The sequence below is a fragment of the Enhydra lutris genome, unplaced genomic scaffold (assembly GCF_002288905.1).
Source record: "Enhydra lutris kenyoni isolate GAN:26980312 unplaced genomic scaffold, ASM228890v2 scaffoldscaffold13, whole genome shotgun sequence".
Classification (NCBI taxonomy): Eukaryota; Metazoa; Chordata; class Mammalia; order Carnivora; family Mustelidae; genus Enhydra; species Enhydra lutris.
The window spans coordinates 27613642-27636506 of NW_019154097.1; positions in this window are offsets into that span (position 1 = coordinate 27613642).

Consider the following 22865-nt stretch of genomic DNA (forward strand, 5'->3'; position numbering starts at 1 on the left):
CCCTCAGCAAAACGTGGGTCCCTCTCATCTCCCAGAGCATCGCCCTCCCTCTACCTAACCCTCATCCCTCGGGCTTATTTCCTGGTCTGTCTCCCTTGAGCAAGTTGTTTCTGGGGCTGCCTGGGCAGATGAGCCCCCGACCCTGCAGGGGGCTGTGTGCAGTCCCTCCTCTCAGTCAGCCCAGGATGGAGGTCTCATGCCAGCTCCCCGAGGCACAAAGACATCATCTTCCCGGCAGCCACCCAACCAGGGCCCCACGGCGGCTACTTGGCCAGCAGCAATCCCGGCCTCTTCAGAGCCACCCCAGGGGCCCTGCAGAGGCCCTGGGATCAATGAGCCTGGAGGAAGAGTGCCACTCTTGTGCAAAGCACATCCCTCTAAACGATTGGGTTATTGCGGGGGTGGGGGGGTTCTGCCTGTGCATCAGGTGAGCCTCTGCTCCTTGGTAGGCTGCCTGGCTACTGGCCATCACAGAGGGGAAAGGCTGGGAAAAGGCTGGGGTGGGGAGGCCCCAAAGCTGGTATCCAGTCCTGGCTCTGCTCCCAGCCTTGGGCTGTGTGACCTCCTTTCAGAGCTCCGTTTCTCCATTGTCCCATGAGGGCTAGGACCGATGTTCTCTCTGACCCTCACAGCTAAGATGTGCTGGGCTGTGAAATAAGGACCCCCCCCCCCCAAAATCTGTGCTGTGGTTAACATCAACCTTCAATGCCCTCCTTCTGCTTCCCCAAAGTCCCTGTGAGGTGGAGAAGCAAGGTGTGGGTGAGGGGCTCCTGCTGCAGATATGTGACTTTTCTCCCCGCTTGCCTTCCCAGAAGCTAGCACTCAGTCTGAGCAGGGAGGTTCTCACTGGGCGCCCACCTTGAGGACACCCTAAGGGGCAGAGAACAGTCCCCAGCTTGGGCTCAGACCCTACTTCTGTCTCTTTCCAGTGGAGTTACCTGGGACTAGGGGCTCCTCGACCTCAGCCCCCCTGGTATCCCAGGTTGGAGAAGCCTGTGTTGTAGGGGATGGTCCTACAGCAACCCTGTAGCAGCTCCCGATATGTGACCACCACAAATGCCTCCAAACATTGACAAGTGTCCCCTGGGAGTAAGATGACTCACCTCCCTCACCACGGACTGAGAACCACTGCCTTAGACAAGTCACTCAGTTTTCTTTGTCCTCAGTTTTCCCACCAGTAAAATGACAATTAATAATGATAAGGGGGAAAGCTCACTTGTAGAAAATGCTGAGTGAATGCGAGGCAGTCTTCCAAGCGCTTTACACATTTTAGGCGTTAATTCATCGAAACCTCACCACAGACCTAAGGATGGGCATTATTCTCCCCATCTTACAGGGAAGGAAACAGAGATATTTGAAAGTTGAGTAACTCCCCAAGGTCCCACAGCTAAGAAGTGGCAAATTCAAGCAAGGCTGCCTGGCCAGAAACCCCAGGCCCGGAACCAACAAGGTGATGTCAGGACCGACTGAGGCACTGCGTGGACACTGTGCTCACAAGTGTTCACTAAATGCTGTGATTGGCCTCGATGAGCCAGTCCAACCCTAATGCCGGCCTGTTGTCTCTCCTATCGATTTGGAGTCCGCTAACAGTGACCAAGCCGCTGCTCCACGCCAGGGTCATTGCACTTAAGCCCACGAGAAAGTTCTCTCCCCAAGTTGCGGAGGGGAGATAGAGACCCAGAAAGGGGAAAGGCCTGGCGCACTATCACTCCGCCAGGTGCCGGGCCACCGGTGAGCCCGGCGGTGACCTGCTACTGCATGTCCCTCGGTGGGACCCACGTGGGTACCCAGGTGGTGACAGGCTCCCCCTGCAGCAACTGTCAGGAGGGAGGGAGTGGACCAGCTGGCACTGATGCTGACAAAGAAACCCACAGTGGCTGTGCCCCCGCCTCTTTGTGTTAGACTGAACTTTCCAGGATTGAGGCCCACAGCCCATAAAGCATTACACACAATTGTGATCAGTTGCCAACATTAAGACCATTTTAAATTATGATGTTTCACGCAAACTCCTGTATTGCTGCTTTCCTCTGAAGTTTGGGAAGCGACAGGACACTTGCATAGGTTATAAGAGCACGAAGTCCGAAGTCAGACCATGCGGCTTCCTATTCCAGCTCTGCCACTAACTTGCTGTGTGTCCTTGGCTGAGTTACTCAACTTCTCTGTGCTCTGCTGTCTTCATCTGTATAATGGGGATGATACTAATAGTACTTGCCTCAGGCTTGTCATGAAGATTAAATGAGAAAGTGTCCACAAAGCACAGCACTAAGCACAAAAGGAGCCATCAAAATGCCAACCATTTTTATTTTTCTCATTATTTACTAGTTCTAGTATCAGGCAACACTGACCCTCCCCACTCTCCCTGGCCCAGGGCAAACCGCAGTCAGAGCTGAGACGGGCCACCAGCCTGGAGGGCTGTGAGCTCTTTTCTCCAAGCGAAGACCCCCAAGCAGAGGTCCTTAAAAGGGTAGCAGTGGGAGCCCGATGCTGGTTGCCTTGTGACTTTGGACCGTCGTTCCATGTGTCCGGCCCTCGGTCACCATTTATAAGATGGAAGCACAGGATTTTAAAACCGGAAAGGAGCCAGACACAGGAGGCCACACACTCTACGGTTCCATCTGCGTGAAGCATGGCAGGCAGACAAATCCGCGGAGACAGTTAGATGGGCGATTGCGGGGGGCTGGGGGTTGCACCACCATGGTGAATCTATGGAAAGCCACTGAGTTGTGTACTTTAAAATTGTGAATTTTATGGTAAGCGAATTATAGGTCAATTTTTAAAATTCTGAAATGGAAGTGTCAGGGCCCACCCAGCCTGGCGTTGGATGAGGACCAGCTGAGAAATGGGCTACGAAGCACCAGGTCCACAGTGGGTCCCCCGAGAAGGTGTGTTCCCAGCACACAGCCATAGCTGGCTTGACACCTTGCTTGGAATTGGGGGTGCTTACTGACCTTCAGCCTGGGTTGCTTCCCTCCTGGCACCTTCTGTGGCTAGGATCTGGAGCGAGCCCTTGTATCCGCAGAGGCCAAGGCCACTGCCAGTCTAGCTCTGGTCAAGAACTATCTATCTGGAGGGCCTGGGTGGCTTCCTTACTGGTCACTGTTGCCCTTGGGTCCTGAGGAGACCCCAGCCCCAGGGAGTCCCCTAATTTCTCCCACCCCTGCTGTGCCTGGCCTGTGAGGCGGGGACCCCATAACCTACCCCAGGCAGGGCCTGGCCTTTCTCATCTCCACTGTGTCTCTTCAGGGGCTAGAGCTGCCAAGGGATGAGGGTTAAGACCTGGTACTGCATGACCCTGTCCGCAAGTCTGGAGGCTCCTCAGCTCAGCCTCAGCCCCTGGGGATCCAGACTGCTCAGGCCCAGCTCCCGTGGGGCCCGGTGGCTGAAGGCTGTCGGTCATGCCCTGTTCCTCCCTCTCCTCCAGAACCTTCTACATGCGCCATGATTCCCTAGGCCTGAAGGTGTTTGGCTACATCACCTAAAATGATACCCAAGACACCTTCCATCAGCATGTCTTCCAGCCCAAGAGAAAGGTGGAGTTCTCTCCCCAAGCCCTTCCCTGCCTGCTGAGCCGTGCGGCATACGTCTCATCTGCTCCAAGCCACAGCCTGCTCTGGATGCCTAGGAGGTCTGAAGGAAGGGCCCAGAGCGGAGGAGGTGTGCTCGGAGTAAGGCCCATCCCCGCGAGGACCTGCACCCATGAACATGCATCAGTGGGCACTGAGCATGCGTGCCGCTGACATGGGGTCTGTGCCCATCTGCAGGCCCGTGCTTGTCCCTGGGCCTGCGTGCATGACTGTGCACACACAGGCCTCCCCAGGCCTCCTGGTGGGCATCCACACCTCCCCACCGGCCTGACCCCGAGGGGCTGTGCTTCTGTGTCCCCGCACCCTCGTGTGCGCACGCGCGGCTGCTCTGTGTGTGCAGAACCCACAGCACAGCAGGGAGGACTGGGGCCAGGTCTGGAGGTTTCCCATGAGCTCCTCCCTCAGCACCCGCAGCACATGGCAGCCCCGGCCAGTGACCCGCGGCAGCTGGCACAACGCCAGCATCACCATCACCAGTAAGAGCAGCACTGGCTTCGGGGACCCCAGATCCTGGTCCAACAGCCCAGACAAGCCATTGGCTCCCTCGAGGTACCCAAGATGGTCCCTCAAGGTGTGCAGATACAGGTGTGAGGCTGCACACAGTGGGAGGCATTTCCTGTCCACAGAGTCTCTAACTCACCCTCCCCTGTCACACACCTGCTGAAGCCTAACCCCCAGCACCTCCCTCTCTCCTCTTCTTGGGGGGCCCGAGGCCGTGGCCCAAGGTCTTGAGCTCCTGCCGATGTGGGAGGCTGAGGCACAGGTTGGAGTGGCTAATGGGCAGGTGAGCTGGGTGAGTGGGGACCAGACCACTCCTTCCCATCCCACTGGCCCAGGCCTAACTAGCTGCGCAGGTGCTAAGTGCTGCCACGGTGGCCCGCAGGGAGGCCCAGGCCCCCGCCACCAGCCCCTATGTACCCCCACCATCTGGCATTGCCGGTCCTAGCCAGCCATGCCTGGGGCCCACCTGAGCAGGAGAGGACCTCAAGAACCAACTCAGCCCACCGTCTGGGAGGCTGTAGGCCCAGTGGGAGCTGGGAGCTCTGAAGGCGCTGCTCCGAGCAGAACTCAGAAAGACAGGAAATGGCAAGTCCAAGATGGGAGAGGGCTCACACAGGGTCACCTGCCCAGGCAGTGGCCGAGCGCAGGTGACTGCAGAGTCTCTTGACTACCGTTTCCTATCCCCAAGCCAAAAGTTAGGTCCCAGGATCTAACCAAGTCGATCCCCAGTATTTAGAGCCTCAGTGGTCTTCATAAGGCCACCTTCCCCAAGACCAGGCCCCCAAGGACAGGTGGCTGGCCCAGAGTTGCCTGCCCTTCTTCACCGTGATCCATGGGCTACTCTAGGCCTATAAGATACTGTCTAGAGCTCTGCATAAGTCCCCCTGCCAAAGCCCAGAGAGTGTTAGCCACTTGCCCAAGGTCACACAGCAGGAGAGTTGGTACTGTCCCACTGGTCCCTGAGTGCTTTCCTGTGCCGCTCTCCACAGGCCACCCTGGGTTGCCTCACTCTGTGGGGAAGGAGCCCCTCCAGACAGGCACTGTCTCCCTGGGCAGACATTCCTGCTCGTGGCCAGCCCTGGTCAGCCCGCCTCTCCTCTAGAAGCAGTTGACTAAGGCCACGCTCAGTCTGATACAGCAGTGAGACCTCGGGCCTGACCTCTCATGCCAGCTTCTCCAAAGATCGGACCACAGAACAGACCGGGAACCAGCTTGATGGGGTCTCAAAGCTTGATGGCCGGGAACCAGCTGTCCTGACCCTCAGGATTGCCGTGGCCCCTGGGGAGGCGCCAGGGCAGGTGGGGGGGGGGGGGGGGGGGGTTCCAAGGCTGGGGCAGGGCTGCCTCAGAGGCTCGTGAGGCTGGCGAGATGCTGAGGAGGGTCTCATGCCTTCTTCCCACCGCTGTCCAGAGGGCCCTGGGGCCTGGAATGGGCAGCATGTGGACAAGGTCACACAGAGGGTCAGCAGTGGGCAGGACAAGGAAGCCAGGCTCTGGCCTCCCAGCCGGAGTCTGTAGTGCAGACGGAAGGGGCAGAGAAGAGGACGAGGAGCTGCCTCCAGAGCCTGTTATAGACAGGTTTGCCCCACGTCTGTGATTGTGTAGTCTCCATTCTGCCCCCTTGCGTATGCCCGTGGGCTGCATTCGGGCCAGCATTCTGTGTTCCCGCTCACATCCCGTGTCTGTACCTGACACCCTTGACACAGGTGTGTGTTGTCACCTGGGAGGCCGTCTACATGTGTTCCCCGTCCTGGGCTTGGTCTCAGCCAAGCAGGAGGTCCAAGTGGGTAATGGATGGGACAACACGAAATGAAGGGAATCTCTTCAGAGTCCCAAGAAATTATGGTGTCCAACTGACCCACTTTGCAGGAAAAGAAACTGAGACACAAGTTGTTCAAGGACGCTCCAAAGGATCTGGACAGACAGTCCTAAAATGCAGAACGCTGGGCCAAGGCATGACCTGTTCTTATGCTGCCCCCTTGTGGTCAGAGTAAGGACTGCCTCCCGCTGCCCTGCAGATCCCCCACAGATCCCCAGATCCATCCAGACTACTTTTCTCCCTCCCAGGCCAGCTCCCCTCCACCCCTGCCCAGGGGTTCCATCCCCTTCCTGTTGCTCAGTTTGGAGGCACCTTAGGGGTAAGGGGCTCCCGAGTTTCTCCACCCTGGAGCAGAACACCTGGAGGGGCAACCAGCTCTGTGTTGTGGAGTAAGCAGTTGGTCCCGCCCTCCCCACCCCTCCACCCCTGCCCACACTGGCAGTCCCACGGACATATCTGGAGTAACATCTTCAGTCCTCACCTGCCTACCCGCTCTGCTTTTCTACATGACCTTCTTGAAATTCTCAACTTCCCTGGCACCACCGAAAAGACGCACTCCTGGTTTTCCTCCTACCTCCCTGACTCTTCCCTCCCAGACTTTGTGGGCATCTCGCTCCCTTCTGCCCCTGAATGGTGATGTTTCCCGGGACCCAACACCTCTGTTCTTGCCTGGGTGTGGGGCTGGATCACCTAGCAGGCAAGCAGACAAGCAGGCAGGCAGGCAGCCTCACAGCACCAGCAGACCAGGAGTGCCAGAAAAGGGAGACGGGTAGGAGAACGTGTTTATGAGACCATCTCTTTGGGGACGATGAAATTGTTGTAAGACACTGAAGTGTTACGTTTGATAATTCAGTATCCTTCTTTCAGACTGATAGATGTAGAGCGGGGACCACCATGTTTTACCCCCCAAATACAGTCCTTACTCCTTACAGAAGGTTCCCACTCTCTGCAACCTCACTTCCCACCATCCACTGATGTTCCAAGTATGGCGAGGGTCTCAAAGCTTGATGGCTGTTGAAGAAACTGAACAGGAGGTTCTCTGGCTGGATGGGGGTAGGATAAGGCTGGATAGATCATCCCAAGCTGGTGATGACTTCCACGTCTGTCCACTGTGCCACTTAAGGCCACCAGCCTGCAGATGGTTCCTGACCAACTTGTACACCTCCCATGATGGGGAGTTAGTTCCCTTGCACTCATCATCCCTGGACAGGGCCTACTGTTAGCAAATTTGGCTCCTGGAATACATGGGGATGGGGGCAGGGAACTGGAACTCAAGAGACCTTCACCCCCAGGGACACTTACCTGCCTTTCCCTCCCTGGAAGTCCCAGTTCCCTAGGTCTGGGCAGTGCCCCCCATTATGGTTCAGCTGTGGCTGCAGGAAGCCAGTCTGGGCCAGATGGGGAGATTGCCAGAATGGCCACCAGAGGGCAGTGCTGCCCCATACACGGCCCATGGGACGGGAATGTCTTTGTGTCTCACACGTTGTGCATCTTTCAGACTGAATCTGTTTCTGTGGACTGGTGTGTATAACGACTGTGTGAGTGTATTACTTTGTGTGTCTTTGGGTGGAGGTATTTGGCTAGGCCAGTTGGTGTATATGGTTGTCCATTTTTGTGCACATCTGTGTCCCCCGCTTCCTACCCCAGGAGGAAGTGTCTTCACCGCTCCGAGGGTCCCAGGGAAGGACAAGGAGCACAGCCTCACTCTGTGAATGATCCTCTCCTTCTAAAAAGCTCCCACCACCATCACCGTCACCACAAACCTCAGTGGGTGCCCACAGGGGCCTCAGGCACCTGTCAAGGAGGGCAGTGACCCCAGCGAGAAGGGGCAGCCGTGCTTGCTGCTGGCTGGGGAGCTAGGGCTTAGAGACACAGGCCATCCTGACCTTTGGGGCCCACCTGGGCTGAGAGTCCCCCAGGCCCTCCTTCCCAGCTTTGCATCGGTTCCTGCGCACCAACGCTCTGCAACAGGATGGGGTGAATAAATCCCCCCCGCCCCATCACAGAGGAGGCATGTTAGTTTGGTCCGCCATGAATCGAGCAGCAGGGCAACTGGGTAGGTAACTCAGCCCCAGTCCCCAGGCTTCATGGCTCAGGGTCCTGGAGAAGGGTGCGCGTGTGGCCCTGCTCACTGCTACAACAGAAGGACATGCCTGGGAGTGAGGGTGATCAGGGGAGGGGAGCTGTCCTGTTGTCTGGGGTGGTGAAAACCAAGGACACCTTAGGACGGGCTTGGGAAGGGTCCTGGATGGCAGGAGAGGGTCCCTGCCAAAGAGCAGCATGCCCAAAGGCACCTGAGTGGGAAGGAGCACAGCTCAGCCAGGCCAGGTGCCAGGACTGTATGATGTGTGAGGGAGGCAGGAGACACACTGACACCAAGGAACCTTCCTCTTAAGCAGGCTGGTTTGGGGGACCCGCCAAGCCACCCCATCTTCAAAGCCAAGCCCCGAGTGGGATCCGCCTCATATCTCCACGGCCTCCACAGAACAGACAGGATCTGTTACTGTCTCTATTGTCCCCAAGGACCCAGGAACCCAGAGAATTTCTACAGCGGGAGCACAGAGAGAGGAAAGGCATCCAGTGTGTTTCACGCTCTGGACGGAGAGCCTCGCACCCGGAGTTAGAGACCTAGAGAGAGTCAGAAAGTGTGTGAGACACCCGGAGAAGGAAGAGAGAGAAGAGGGAGAGAGGCACGGAGGAGACAGACCCCGGGAGGCAGAGCAAGGAGGTAGAGGACGGCAGGGAAGCGGCGCGAGGAGGGGGCAGGGCGGACCCCGTGGCCGGCAATCAGGCCGGCAGGAGGCAGGTGGTCGGGGCAGACAATGGCGCGGAGGAGTGCGGAACCTGGGACTAAATTTGGCGTTGCCTTTGCAGGGCGCGGGGCCGCCCGTTCATCTCGATGCAAAGGAGAGACGAAATGAATATGCAGCGCGGGCTGTAATTGGGCCGCCGCGGCCGCCGCCGCCGCCGCCGCCGCCGCACTATAATTTTCCAAACAGGATCTTGCAATCAGGGCCTTATTCATTAGCGCATAAACAATTTTGTTTCTCGGCACTCGAGCCTGTCAATCACGCCGAGAGGGAACATCTTGGCCGGAGGCGCGGGCCCCCGTGCGCGCTCCCACGCGCGCCCCCTCGAGCGCCGCCAAGTGGCTTTGTGCCCGGAGGCTGTGGGGTGCTGGGATGAAGGGGCACGGGAGCACGCTGCGGGGTCCCTTGGTCGGGGAAGATGGGGACTGTGTGGTGGGAGAGAGTGCGAGTTTGGGGGGACCAGCGCTCTGGGTTCGAATCTCACCTCTCACGTCTTCTGGCCCCATCTTTGGGCAATCCCCCCGCCCCCTACCCTCTATTTGCCCTCTGGGAGATGTGCTAAGTGCACTCACCCGCAGAACTAGAGGGGCATCAGCAGAAAGGATGCCTAGTGCTAGGATGCTGGGGCTGGGGGAGCCTGGGGGCTGGAGCATGGAGGGGGGTGCTAGGGGAGGGGCCCATCTAGCTTCTTTTATTAAAGGGGGCATGGGACCCCACAGAAGTCCTGTCATTACCCCGACCCCATCCAACATGGGCTGTGTGACACCACTGGCTGTGTCTATGAGGTTCTCCAAAGAGCTGGGCACAGCCCCCAGGCTCCCCCTTAAAGGGACATGCACGCATGCGTGAACTTGCGTGCTTGCTGGTGACAGGGTTTGTGTGCCCCCCGGGGCACCTAGGATTCTGCATCAGCGCATGACTGTAGAAGGGCTTTGTGCCTGTGTGGTTGTGTTCGTGTGTGTCCTGTAACATTGTGTATGCGCGCGTGCACGAGTCCATCCGTAGACACGCCTGTGTAAGTGGGGTGGGCTGTGATTGTGTGTGCAGTTTCTTGGTTCCCCATGAGCCCACGGCGCAGTGTGGCTGCCCCGTGATGGCTAGATGACAGGTACTGAGTGTTTGAGGGAAGGCTGTGAAAACAGGGCTTTGTGACTGTGTGTGTGCTGTGGTGGGCAGCGTTCTGTCTGTCTGTCTCTGGATGTGGGGCAAGATCATGTATTTGGGAGGCCCAAGCACTTGGGAGCTGTTTCTTTCAGGACAGATGACAGCTTCTGTTCTCCCCACTTCCTCCCTGGCCACCCCTCCATCAGCCTCACTCCCTGCAGAGTCAGCCAGGATGCCCAGGCTAAGGAGACGGTAGCTTTTGCCCTACTGGCAGGCCCTGTGCGGTTGGCAGTGGGGCTGAGGGTTGGGGATTGGGGGTCACCTACCCAGCCCCCTCCAATGCTTCCCTCAGACAGTTCTGAGACCCAGCCCCCACGGCCTCCTCCATCAGTAGGACCCCAAGGCCTCCAGAATTTCAGATCCAAATGTTCTAATCAGCTCAGCTTTACATAAACTGCATGTTAGGGCTGGACAGGCCCATTGTATGGATGGGGAACTAGAGGTCTGGGACACTAAACAGGAAAGAGACTTCCCTGGGGCCCCCCAACAAGTGGGGAACAGAGTCAAGATGTGTTGACGTTTCTGATCCCAAAGCAGGGAACAGGGTCCTGACTTCTTCAGACACAAACACAAATACACACACATGTGCCTACACACATATGCACACCCACACCTCCCAGACCAAGCCTCAGGGCTGGCCAAGAGCAGAGGCAGCAAGCCATGGAGCTGTCCCACTCCCTCCCACTTCGCACCCCCCCACCCCCTCCTCCTCCGCTTAAACAGTGCTCTACCTCCTCCCCCTACACAATCCCTGCTCTGCACAGAGACAAAGAATTTGAGGATGTGCCGGCAGCCAACTGAGAGGCCATCAGTCTCTGCCCAGACACCCTCTTCACAGCTCTAGACCCAGCCCGGATGCCACCCCACCCGCTGGTCACCCCCAGCACCAGGCCAGGAAGGGAGGTGGCCGGGGAAGGGGCTGCAGGGGAAGGCACGGAGTCCGGAAGGCCGGAGGAACAGTCTTCAACCTGTGAATCCGGCCGTGCCTGGCCCTGAGGCCTCCCTGCTCCTGCGTGTCTTGTTGCATGACCGGCTGGCTGGCCCTGGCCCACAAGGGACCCAGGCCGTCCGTGAGGCAGCTGCCCTGAGTGACTCCTAGAGTCACTCCTGGAGCCCCTCAGCATGTGGGCGGAGGCCAGAGGCAATGGCTTTGGATGAGGAAGCCAAGGCGTAAAGCCCAGCTCTGCTACCTCCTGGCTGGGCAACCTCGGGCAACTGGCCAGACCTTCCTGTGCCTCAGTTTCCTCATCTGTAAAGAAAGGCTATTTAACTTCCTCAGCACCCACTTGGCACTTGGTGCTTGGAAAAGTCTAGGAGGACAGAAAGCTCAAAGGAAGAGACCCCTTGGGCCAGATTTCGTCCTGGAGCCCAGAGCCGTTTGGAGCTTGCACTGGTGAGGAAGGCTGGCCAGGCTCCCAGCTCAGCTGGATCAGGGTTTCAAAGTCAAAGTCACACAAGTTTGTCTTTCTTGAAAAATGGTCCCTTTCCAAGCCCTGCATGACCCTTCTTAGGAACAATGTGTTTCGGGGCCACTGGGTCGCCTCAGCCTGGGTGGTCGGCTACACTGCTCATTTATGGAGGCAGAACCCAAAGCCTGGAGGGTCAAAGTCTCTTCTCCAAGGTCACCAGCTGGTAAAAAAAAAAAAAAAAAAAAGTTGTCAGGATTTGATCCCATGTCTTTGAGCACCAAGAACAGGGCCTTGCGCCACCCCTACTCCCAGCCCTCTGCTGCCTTGGTGAGAGATGGGCCTTCTGGTTAGGGACACCCAGACTGGCCCCAGGTCAGCCTCTGGAGCTGTCAGGTCAGCACTGGTCAGCAGTCACTGTCCCTTCTGCAGCATCACTGGACTGAATGTGATTCGGGAAGAAGAGAGCCTAAATACAGGTGCATCAGGAACTGCTGGTTTCAAGGTCCTGGGGTCACAGCTCAGGCGGCTGGGGGAAAGGAAGTTGAGGAGGAGGTGAGGAATCTTGTCTCCAGGCAGGTGTAAAGTCCAGAGGTAGGGGTTTCCTTGAGGAAGGCCTTCTGTAAACCCCTCCCGTACCCCACTCCTCTCTCCTGGGGCCTTTACTTATTTCGAGGCACCCCATGCAACACGAGGCAGGGGAAAGGGCTCAGAGGGTTAGCAGCTGAGTGACCTCCTGAAAGACCCCTGCTGCTCTGAGCATCAGCTTCCCCATCTGGGAGAAGGGAAATAGTCTTATAATTGCCCTATTTTGGCCCTACCACCTACCACAGTGCCTTATATATAATAAGTGCCCAACAAAAGGCTGTCACATGACTTAGCAAGTGACAGGGCTGAACCCGAAGAAAGCAGCAGAAAAGGGCTGGGGCTGCCCCAGGTGTTCCCTTCTCCCACCCCCACCCAACCCACTGATGTCCCCGAGACACCTTTCCAGACTCAGTCCCCCCCAGGATCTCATTACTGGGGGGGTGGGCTCACAGCCCAGAGAGCTGTGCCATCCAGCTCAGTAGCCACGGGCCACAGGTGGCTCTCGAGCACTGATAGGTGGCTGGGCCATGCTGAGGTGTGCTGTACATGTGGAATACACACCTGTTTTCCGACTTTGGACCAGAAAAAGCGGGCCAAATATCCCAGGTATCATTTTTATATTGATAACCTGTGAACTGATGGTACGGTCACCACACAGGGTAGGGGGGTGTAAGCTGTGCTCTTAAACCATCACCTATCTCTTTTTACTTTTTACTTTTGAGTTGCTAGAATGTTTCAAATCATGGAGGTGGCTTGCATTTGCGGCCTATGTTATGTTTTGATTGCAAAGCAGTGGTCCAGAAGGTGCCACAGACCCCAAGCCCCAGAGGAGTCAGGGGAAGACCTGAGACATTCAGCCAAGGTGACCTAAGGCTCCCCCCAACCCAGTGCACTTAGGCCCAATCCATGGCTCATGGAGTCTACTCAGTTTCCTTATCTGACCCTCCAATCCTTCATGGTTCCAGCATCCTGCAGCCCACTTGGAATCACCCCACAGCCTCATTCATGAGCTAGAATATCACCTATGTGGAGCCACACCCATCAACTCAGAGGGGGCTGCAGGCACATGTCCACCAACTGACCAACTCAAGCTTCATCCAACCAACCACTTTACTTTGTACATGTCTCTCAGGCCCTACATCTCTCTCCATCCCTTCTGCCACTCTTACCCAGAACTCATTCGTTTGTTCATTCATCCATCCATTCATCCACCCACCCATGCACCCACCCATCCACCCATCCATCCATCCATCCATCCATCCACCTAACCATCCAGCCAGCCAGCCAGCCATCCACCCACCCATCTATCCATCCATCCATCCCCCATCCATCCATCCATCCATCTACCCACCCACCCATCTACTCATCTGTCCATCCACCCATCCTTCCATCTACCCATCCTTCCAACCATCCATCCACCCAACCATCCATCCACCCATCCATCCATCCATCCATCCATCCATCCATCCATGCATGCAGTGAGTATTTACTGAACACCATGTACCAGACACTCATTTTGGTGCTTGATATACACCAGTGAACAAAGCAGACAAATCCTTTTGCTCCTAGTGGGGAAGACAGATAACAAGCAATAAATATTTTAAATAAGTGGTTATGTGTTAGAAAGTAAAAATGCTAATTTAAAAAAATAGAGCCATTAAGTAAGGGAGATCAGCCTCCACCCTGGTCCCCCGCCTTCATTCTCCCATCTTTGACTAAGCCTGCATGGGCCACTGATGTGATCTCAGGTCCTACCATGCTACCTCTCTGCTGCCAAGCCCACTCTGGCTCACCAGTGCCTCCAGCAGAAGGTCCACACTCCTCAGCCTGGCATGCAGACCCCCAAGTGATCCGACCCCACCCCACTTGGTCCAGCCCAGCTGTAGCCTGGCTGCTCTCGAGCGGCTCCCTTTTGTTCCCTCTGCCAAGAACACCTTCCCAGACTCCTTCTGTTCCCTCGCTGGTTCCCATCCCTAGAAGATCTGCTCACTGTCAGGAAGGTTTGCACCCAGTCCCAAGTGGATCTCTGCACCCCAGGCCCATGTGCATGCTCCAACTCCAGGCTCGCTGCTGCCAGAGCTCACTCATGTGTGTGTGGATTCCATGTGAGCCCGCCTGCCACAGACCTGCGTGTCCTCCCCCTCCGAGAGGCCGAGCCAGTGCAGGGGCTGCCCAGGTATGTCTCCACTTCCCAAAGCCTCAGCAGGAACAGTGCTGCATTCACGAAGTCGCCATGGCAACCACCTGGCCCTGGTGCCATCTCCTGCAATGAGCGCTGGGACCCAGCCACCCGCTGGGCTTCCTGGAGATTTGTTCCCTATGGTGGGAGGCTGAGGAGGGGGGGTTCTAACCCTCCCCCTCCTCTCTTCATCCTCCCCTCCCTGCCCCCAGCATAGCATGGCAAGGCTGCCAGGCCGGGACAGCAGAGTGTGGGAGAGGGCTCCCTTGGACTGGAACCAGGGACTGGAGTTCTGGTCTCCTAGAAGCCACGGGTACCTTATGTGGCCTTGGGTAGATTCTTTCTCTGCACCTTGTTTCCTTATCCATGAGATGCCTCCCTTACAGGTAGCTGTGGAGTGTGGGGCAAATGATAAGGCACAAACTAGGTGCTCAACTAATGCTATTATCCGAATGAAAGGTCCACCGCAGCCCCTCACCTGCCCGGGGCTTCAGAGCGCTTCCTCTCTGTTGCTTCACTGCAGCCCTTGAGAAGGATACTTACTGCCAGTTTAACAGAAGAGGAGCCTGAGGTCCAAGAGGTAGAGAGAAGGTTCAAAGTCCCCAGCGCCCGCTGGCTGGGGCAGGTCAGGAATGCTGGGGAGCCCAGGAGAAAAGCAATCTGGGAGGGACACGGCTTGGGGCTGTCTCTTCTCTGCGAGTACAAAAACAGGTGGCTCTGGCCCCCTTCTATTCTCTGACAAGAGACTGACTCTCATCTCCTGGACTGGAGCTGGGGAGTAAAGAGGGGCTTCTCCGATCCCAGGACCCTCCTCAAGCACAAAGAGCCTGGGATTGGGAGGCAGGGGGCTCGGTTCCAGTCCCTACTGGTGCTGTGACCACAGGAGAGGAAACCGTCCGCCATCTATCTCATGACCTCACTGAACCGGTGCTGTAGACTAGCAGGGGCACCAGGTGATCCCCCAAGGGCACAGGCCATTCATCCAGGCTGTGGTTTCCATTCTGTGTCCAAACCAGCCCATGCTACACACAATCCTGGGTGACAGTGACCCGCGAGTTTGCCAAATGCCAGGCACTGACCCCCCCACCAGCCACTGGGCCTGGCTTTCCCCAGCTCTTAGGGAGTTAGGAAACAGAACCGCGCCTTTGTTCTCCCAGCTCCCCCAGAGCTTTGGTCGCTGAACTCGGATGCTGCAGTGTCTGTTTCCCCACCTGACTCCATCTGCTGCCGGAAACGTCCCCCAAGTGAGGGGAGAGGAGCCCAACGCTTGCCTCGTGCCTCGGGCTCCTGTTGTGCCCCTGACCCCGTTTAATTCCCACAACCACTCTGCAAATGACGTCTTCCTGTGCGCATTTCACGGGTGTGAAAACAAAGGCTCAGAGAGGTAGAGTGACTTGCTCAAGGTCACACAGCCAATAAGTGGCAGAAGTCATACTGGAATACTGCTGATTCCAGAGTCCAAGAGAAAGAACCATCCCCGATTTCTGCTTTGCCCAGTCACCTTGTTCCACCCTCAGTGAGAGCTCTGCCCCCCTGAGCTCCTCTCCCTCCTCTTTCTGAGGCCCCAGGTGCCACCCATGGCGCCCCCTCCCCTCATCCAGGCGAAAAGATGCTCAGACTTAGGATTCCAGAGCATCAGAGGTGAAAGTGCCCTTTGAGTTGACCCAGACCAGCCCAACCTCACCAGTTCTGCCTTCATACGGATAAGGAAACTGAGGACCTGTGAGGCAGAGCCGCTCCTAGGGAATTAAAGGCGCAGCTTCCCATCCTGCAGGGGGTGTGGTGGGAGGTGAGTCCCAACCCACAGGACGCATAGGGCTGTGGCCCTCCGAGAGGGGCTTCAGTGGCGCCCTGGAGATGCCTCAGAGGGCAGGCAGCAGCGGGCCAGACACCAGAGTGGGGGTTGGGTGGCCCGGCTGAGCCAGCGGGGGGGAGGGGTCAGGCAGCCTTGGCCTGGCTCCCGTCTCCAGCCGCAGGGCCAGCGCGTGAGGTGGAGCTCAAACATTCAAGCGGCTTCCTCTCCTTGGTCGGGAGTGATGTCGCCCATTTCCTGGATGTCCAGGAACCGGCTTCAAACAATAGCGCTGTCAGGAAGCCAGGAAGGGGCTGCTGCCCTGGGCCTGGGCCTGGCCCATCCCTCCCCACCTCCTGAGACCTGGCCGGGCTGTCCCTTATGCTTATCTCTTGGAGTCTGATGTCTCGCTCTGTCCCCAGCAGGCCGGGTTTCGGCGGGCAGGCCATCTGACTTCTCTGGGCCTCGACTCCCCATCAGAAACTTGGGGGACGTGTCCTTACCTAACAGAACACACACATCGATCAAAGGACATAGTGACTATAGTAGTAGTAGTAGTAGTAGTAGCAGCGAGCGCCACCGCACATGGACGGGACGGGAAGGAGTGCTCAGCACTTAGTAGGCACCTAAAGAATGCGACTTGGACTCTGAAGGGAGGAAATGGTCAACTCACATTTTTCAAGCTACCACATGCCGAGCCTTTCCACACGCATGTGGGATGTGTATGGTGTGTTAAGACTGGTAAAGACTGACAGTTCGAGGGGCACCAGAGTGGCTCAGTGGGTTAAAGCCTCTGCCTTCGGCTCAGGTCATGATCCTGGGGTCCTGGGATCGAGCCCCACATCGGGCTCTCTGCTCAGTGGGGAGCCTGCTTCCCTTCCTCTCTCTCTCTGCCTGCCTCTCTGCCTACTTGTGATCTCTGTCAAATAAATAAATAAAATCTTAAAAAAAAAAAGAGAGAGAGAATACCATTAAAAAAAAAGAGAGAGAGAGAACACCATTTAAAAAAAAAAAAAGACTGACAGTTCGAGAGTCAGACACAATTGGGTTTAAATCCTAGTTCTGTCATTTAGGAGCTGTGCGACCGGGACAATGACATGGTCTTTCTGAGCTTCAGTTTCTTCTAAAATAACACAAAACAGACATCATTATGAAGAATGAATGGGCCAATAAATGTGAAATATTTAGTGTAGTGCCTGACAAAGAGCAGGCGCCCAAGAAATGTTAGCTGTTGTTGGCACTGTTTCCACGCTGGGCCTCCACAGTGCCTCCTTTGCTCACATTGTCCCCTGTCTGCAAACCCTTACCCTGCCCCCCCAGCCGTGACCCACACATCCAGCTCTGCACAACCTTCTCCCATCTGGCTGCAGCCCTTCAGGTAGCCCAGGGTGAGCAAGCCAGAAGTCTAGACTCAATTCTAATTTTGCAGTTCTTGGAGCCCTTCCCATCTGTGGCCCTCAGTTTCCCTATTTGTGAAGTAAAGGGAATTTATTGGTGCCAAAAGTCTTGCCAGTGCTGATGCTCCACGAGACACACCGGTTCCCAGCTAGATTCCTGGCACTGGACTTGGCGAGGAGTGGGAGGCCAGACCTGGCGCGAGAAGGCGTCTGCATCCCCAGTCCACCAGCAGGCTGGGACCCTCCCTGGAAGCTGAGAGCCACTCAACTGGTTCAAGCTGTCTCCGAGCTTGGGAGTTGGGTGGGTACTTTTGTCGAGGAACATGGCCTTTTCATTAGCGCCATTGTCCACCAATTAGCCCAAAGCTGACTCACAGGGAACACGGCGCTGGGGGCTGCCATTCAGGCGGGTATCATGTCCTACTTCTCTGGAAAATCTAGGCTCCGCTGCCAGTCCAGCTTCTCTCACAACCCCACTGGGTTGGGGTGCACCTGTTACCTTAAGAGGGTCACATTCACTGCACACCTACGTGGTGCCAGGTGTTGTACACACTCATCTTATTACTGAATCAGCATAACCAGCTCGGAAAGGAAGCATTGTGGTTGTCCTCATTTCTCGGAGGAGGGAGTGACATCTCAAAGACATGAGGTGTGTTTATCCAGTCCCTCAGAGGCATGAAGCCCTGCATTAGTCACCAGCCAGAGCAGTCAATGGGACCCTGTTTGCCAAGGAAGCCTAGAGCTCTGTGGTATTGAGCAAGTCATCTCCCTCCCCCTCTCCTCTCCTGTCCCTCCTCCTGCCTTCATTTCTAGTCACTCCCCAACTCTAGACTCACAGCTCCATGAGAAGCAATGACCCCAGTTTTTAGAGCTGTTTTTAGGGTTTCAACTTTGCTTCTGTCAGAGATAAAATACACATGGTTTCTGGTTTGGGGAAGCTCAAGTCAAGAAAGGAAGGTAGACCAGTAGACCGATCATCACCATGTAATCATTTGACACGCAAGGGAGCCAGATCTCCTAGAAATCTTCCTGTGGCAACGTAGAGAACCCCCTGAGGCCTTTGCCTGGCCGCCCAGGATCGCACCGTATGGTTCTGCTTCAAGTCATTCGACCCCTCTGCCACCACTGCCCGACATTTGGGTTGTCTCTCTCTCTCTCTCTGTCCATTTTTACAAATAACGTTGCAACGAACATCCCTGTATGTGTCTTAAAACACTTGAATCAGCACTTCTGTCACATACATTTTTACAGATGTGGAATGCTTCATATACTTTGTATTTTGGTAGATGCAGCAAATTGTCCTCCCAACATAACGTATCAATGAATCAGTTTGTGCTCCTGCCCCCAGGCTAGAACACCCATTCCCTCCCTCCACTCCCCTCCCCCCCCATCTGGGGCAATACTTGATTTGTCTGAACTAATAAAATGGCATCTCACTATGGCTTTAATCTGGATTGTTCTGACTACTCCTGAGGTTAATCATCTTTTCATAAGTTTGTTGGCCATTCTGATGTTCTTTTCTGCAAACTGCCTGCCCATAGTTTTTGTAGGTGACTCTATTAGGATGTTTGCCTCCCAATCACGCTGCCTTGGTTCTGTCTCAGTTTATCCCACTTGCTGGCCTTTTGGCTTCTGATGTCCAGTCCCCTCTCCTATTCTGGGTGCTGCTGCCTGTTCCCCCAGGTGACCCTCCCCACTTCCACCCTCCACTCTGCCCCAGCCTCCGCTGTCAGCCAGTCTGAACCACGAGGGCAGGGTGCTTCAGACTGGACTTAGCAATCAGAAGGCAGTCCAAATAGGGGATGGTCTCCAAAGGGTTCCTCCTTCAACTCTTAAGTGCAAAGCCTTCATAATAATCCTCGGAACAAACTCAGCCTCAAATAACAAGTTACAGGAAACGATTTCTAAATAGATGATCAACTCCCTCAGTCTCTTCTACATCATGTCCTTTAAATGCCACTGTGGGTGATTTATTTAAAACAAAGCCTGAAATGCCCTTCTCATTTTAGTGAAATTTCCAGAATGAACTGCTCAGGTGATCAGATCTAACCAATAAAACTCCATCATCTCCCCCAACAAGTTGGCTAGCAGAGAAACAGTGTTTCATATAACTCTTGGCGTGGAAAAGAGCCTGGATACCATCTTAGTCCCATACTTCACTTTACAGCTAAAGAAACTGACTCAGAGGGGAAGTGCTTTGCCAAAGCCACATAACAAGGTCAGAGATGGAGCTAGGAACGGGATCAGGGCCCTCCACCAACCCCAACTGTGCCCGCTGCCCATCACACAGTGATAGAGAAGAAAAGATGCCAAAGGCTTTACTTGAAAGTTCGTGGGGCTGACTTCACTACTGGGAACCGCAGATCCTTGGAACCCAGCAACAAAATGGTGCTGCATGGTCTGCAGACAATCGGAAGGAAGGAAGGAAGGAAGGAAGGAAGCAAGGAAGGAAGGAAGGAAGCCTTTACATCAAAATACTGTCACATCACCTAATACCATAGTTTCAGATGGCAAATGAAAGAAACATTATTATCATCCTTTATAGCTTCAACTCTTCCACCAGAGCAGCAGAATTGATTAAAACAAGGCTTCCAGAAAGGGCATGCCTGCTTAATTTGCATTCAACCCTCAAATTAAAGGAATACCAGCATGCAATTATATTTCTTATTACCATAGCCTAATCTGACCTTTTATGCATTCTCCCTTCAGTTCACAGACAGCATTTTTACTGAGACTGTGAAAGAGATTTCTGTGCTCTTTTAGGGGGGGAAAAAAGGCAAAAACCTGAGGGTTTCCTTCTTTCTCCAATGATGCTAAATCATTACAGCAGAAACCAGCACCCCTCTTTGAACAGAAAACATTCTTATGTTTATTCTGCACAAAGATACACATTTATGAGTAACTAAGCTAATCCCTTTTAGAGAGGCCAATGGGTGAATAACATTCGTCCAAAGAATAGTTATCAAGCAGTGACTATCCACCAGCTGCCGTGACACCAAGTAGATGCTGTGGAAAATGGGATGAGATTCTTGCTCACAAGGGGTACGACAGCCGTCATGGTCAAGGATGCTCTTGAATGCGGAGGAAGGGAAGGTGTGGTTCACTCTGGGGGTAGTTGAGGGATGTTTCACAAAGGAGACAAATTCGAGTTGCATCTCGAGGGGAAGACTCACCAAGAAGAGGTAGGGGAGAACTTTGGGGCAGAGGGCATATACTAGGAAGGGCACGGGAGCCTGAAATGGCAGAGAGCAGAGTCGTGTGGATTGAGTTGGGGGAACAGTGCTGGGGGAGGAAGCTGGCGGTGTCTCAGTCGGCCTCTGGAGAGAAAGAGGCTGGATTCAGATCCAGGCAGCCCAACTCCAGATCCCTTGTGCTCAACCCACGTGTTATATTGTGTCCTGGGAACAAAGGGGCAGGAAAGACCACTTCTGGCTGTAGGAAGGGGACACTTCCTGGGGAAGACAGCATTCGTGTTTGCCTTGAGAGATGGGTAGACTTTCAAGAGGCAGAGATGGGGGAAGGGTTGTTTCCCAGCAAGTGGATGACCGCATCAGTGATGATCAGGAAACCAGAGAACAGTGCTGAGGAATAGCACCTGGGAGACGGTGGGGCACATGATAAGGAGAAGATAATGGTGGGGAAATGGGTTAAGCTAAGGCCAGATTACGGAGTGTCAGAATGCCAGTAAGGATTTGGTCCCAGTCAATAGCCACTCAGCAGCCACTGACGGTTTTTGAGCAGTAAGAAGCACACGCAGCAAGTCAGAGGGTGCACTGGAGCGCGAGGTGGCCGTAGGAGACCCATCCGGAAGCGGTGTTAACAACCCAGGCAAGGGGAACAAAAACAAGCAAGGACAGTGACAGATAAAAACGGAAGTAACAAATGTGGGAGATTATGGAAGGAACTCAACAGGGCTGCGTGTTGGACTGGAACTCGGAGAGGAGTGAGCAGGAGTCAAAAGGTGCGTCTCATGTTTGACTCTGGAAGGATGGAGACACCACTCGCTCAGATAGGGAAGACAGGAACAGGCTGGGCAGAGGAAAAGGGGCAGATAAATTTCCTTTGGAAATGGGAGGAATTAGTCTCATTATTCTCCAGCCAAACCAGCAGGAAGATTCTCTTATTTGAAGCCCTGCTCGGAGATCCTTTGCTCTAACTGTTTTCAAATTGTTCTGTGACCTTTCACCTACTGAAATTGAGAGACGCGTTTGTTCTGAGAGGTTGGGGGATTCTATCTTTGCTTAGATGCTTTGGTCCTAGAAGGCTATGATGTGTAATTCCATCAAGAATACAGGAAAGCCAAATGTTAGTTTCTTTGTCTAAGGAATTCAAAGCAAGGTGGGGAGGGGGGAAAGGCAAGAACTTCTGTCCAACTTGGGCAAAAGTTAAAACATCCTACAATTGAATTTGCAGCCATTAACAGCTCGAGCCTTGTTGCTCTGATTCTAAAAAGGTGAATTATCACAGGGGACCTGGAGCTAGACCCCGCAGCAGGATGGATTCATCAGCTGAAGTTTGTCCACTCAGAAAGATGGTTTATTCCCTTGTTAACCAAAGTGTGGTCCATGTCCAGCAGCCAGCAGCCCCAACATGAAGCTTACTAGAAACCTCAGCACTTACTCCAGACCAATTGAACCAGAATCTTCATTTTAAGATCTCACATGACTTATACGCAGTAATACATACTAAGAGTACGGACTTTGGAACCAGATGTATCTGGGTTTAAATCTGTTTAGCCACTTCCAACTTAGTAGTGCTTAACCTGGGTCTGCTTTATATGTACTATCAGTGACCTATCCCCTGGCTGGACCTTGGAGTAACCTCGAGAGCTTTCAAAAACTCCAGGCCCGGGGCGCGTGGGTGGCTCAGTGGGTTAAGCCTCTGCCTTCGCTCAGGTCATGATCCCAGAGTCCTGGGATCGAGCCCCAAATCGGGCTCTCTGCTCAGCACGGAGCCTGCTTCCTCCTCTCTCTCTGCCTGCCTTTCTGCCTACTTGTGATCTTTTTTATCTAGTCAGATAAATAAAATCTTAAGAAAAAAGTAATAAAAAGAACCCAGGCCCTGGCAGATCAATTAAATCAGAATCTCTGGGGGGCAGTAACCAGACAAAGGCATTTGAGGGTCTCCAGATGACTTGAACTCGCACCCAAGGCTGAGAACCACTGTCTTCAAAGAACAAGCGTGGCCACCAGAGCCAGTCTTCATGTGGCTACCACACCTGCTATTTCTCGTCAGGACCGGGGCTTCTCCGCCGCTCCCTAAGCTAGTGTTCCTTTGTGAAATGGACTGGACAAACAGACTCTTTCAAAACCTGAGCACTGAGAGTTGGCACATGGGAAGCACTGGGCACAATGCACCGTGCTCAACAAATACTTACTCCTCATGCGGGTCCCAGCTTCTTTTGCAGAAAGAATCTAAGAAGCAACACATGGCTTGGTGTCACACAAATGCCAATCCATGAGCATGCTTGTACCTTCCCCACCCCAGCGGTGGCTTCCAACTACTTGGCCACCAACAGGTTAATAAAGGTTGCCTTAGCTGTTTTTAAAATTTAAGAATCTGGGGTGCCTGGGTGGCTCAGAGGGTTGAGCCTCTGCCTTTGGCTTGGGTCATGACCTCAGGGTCC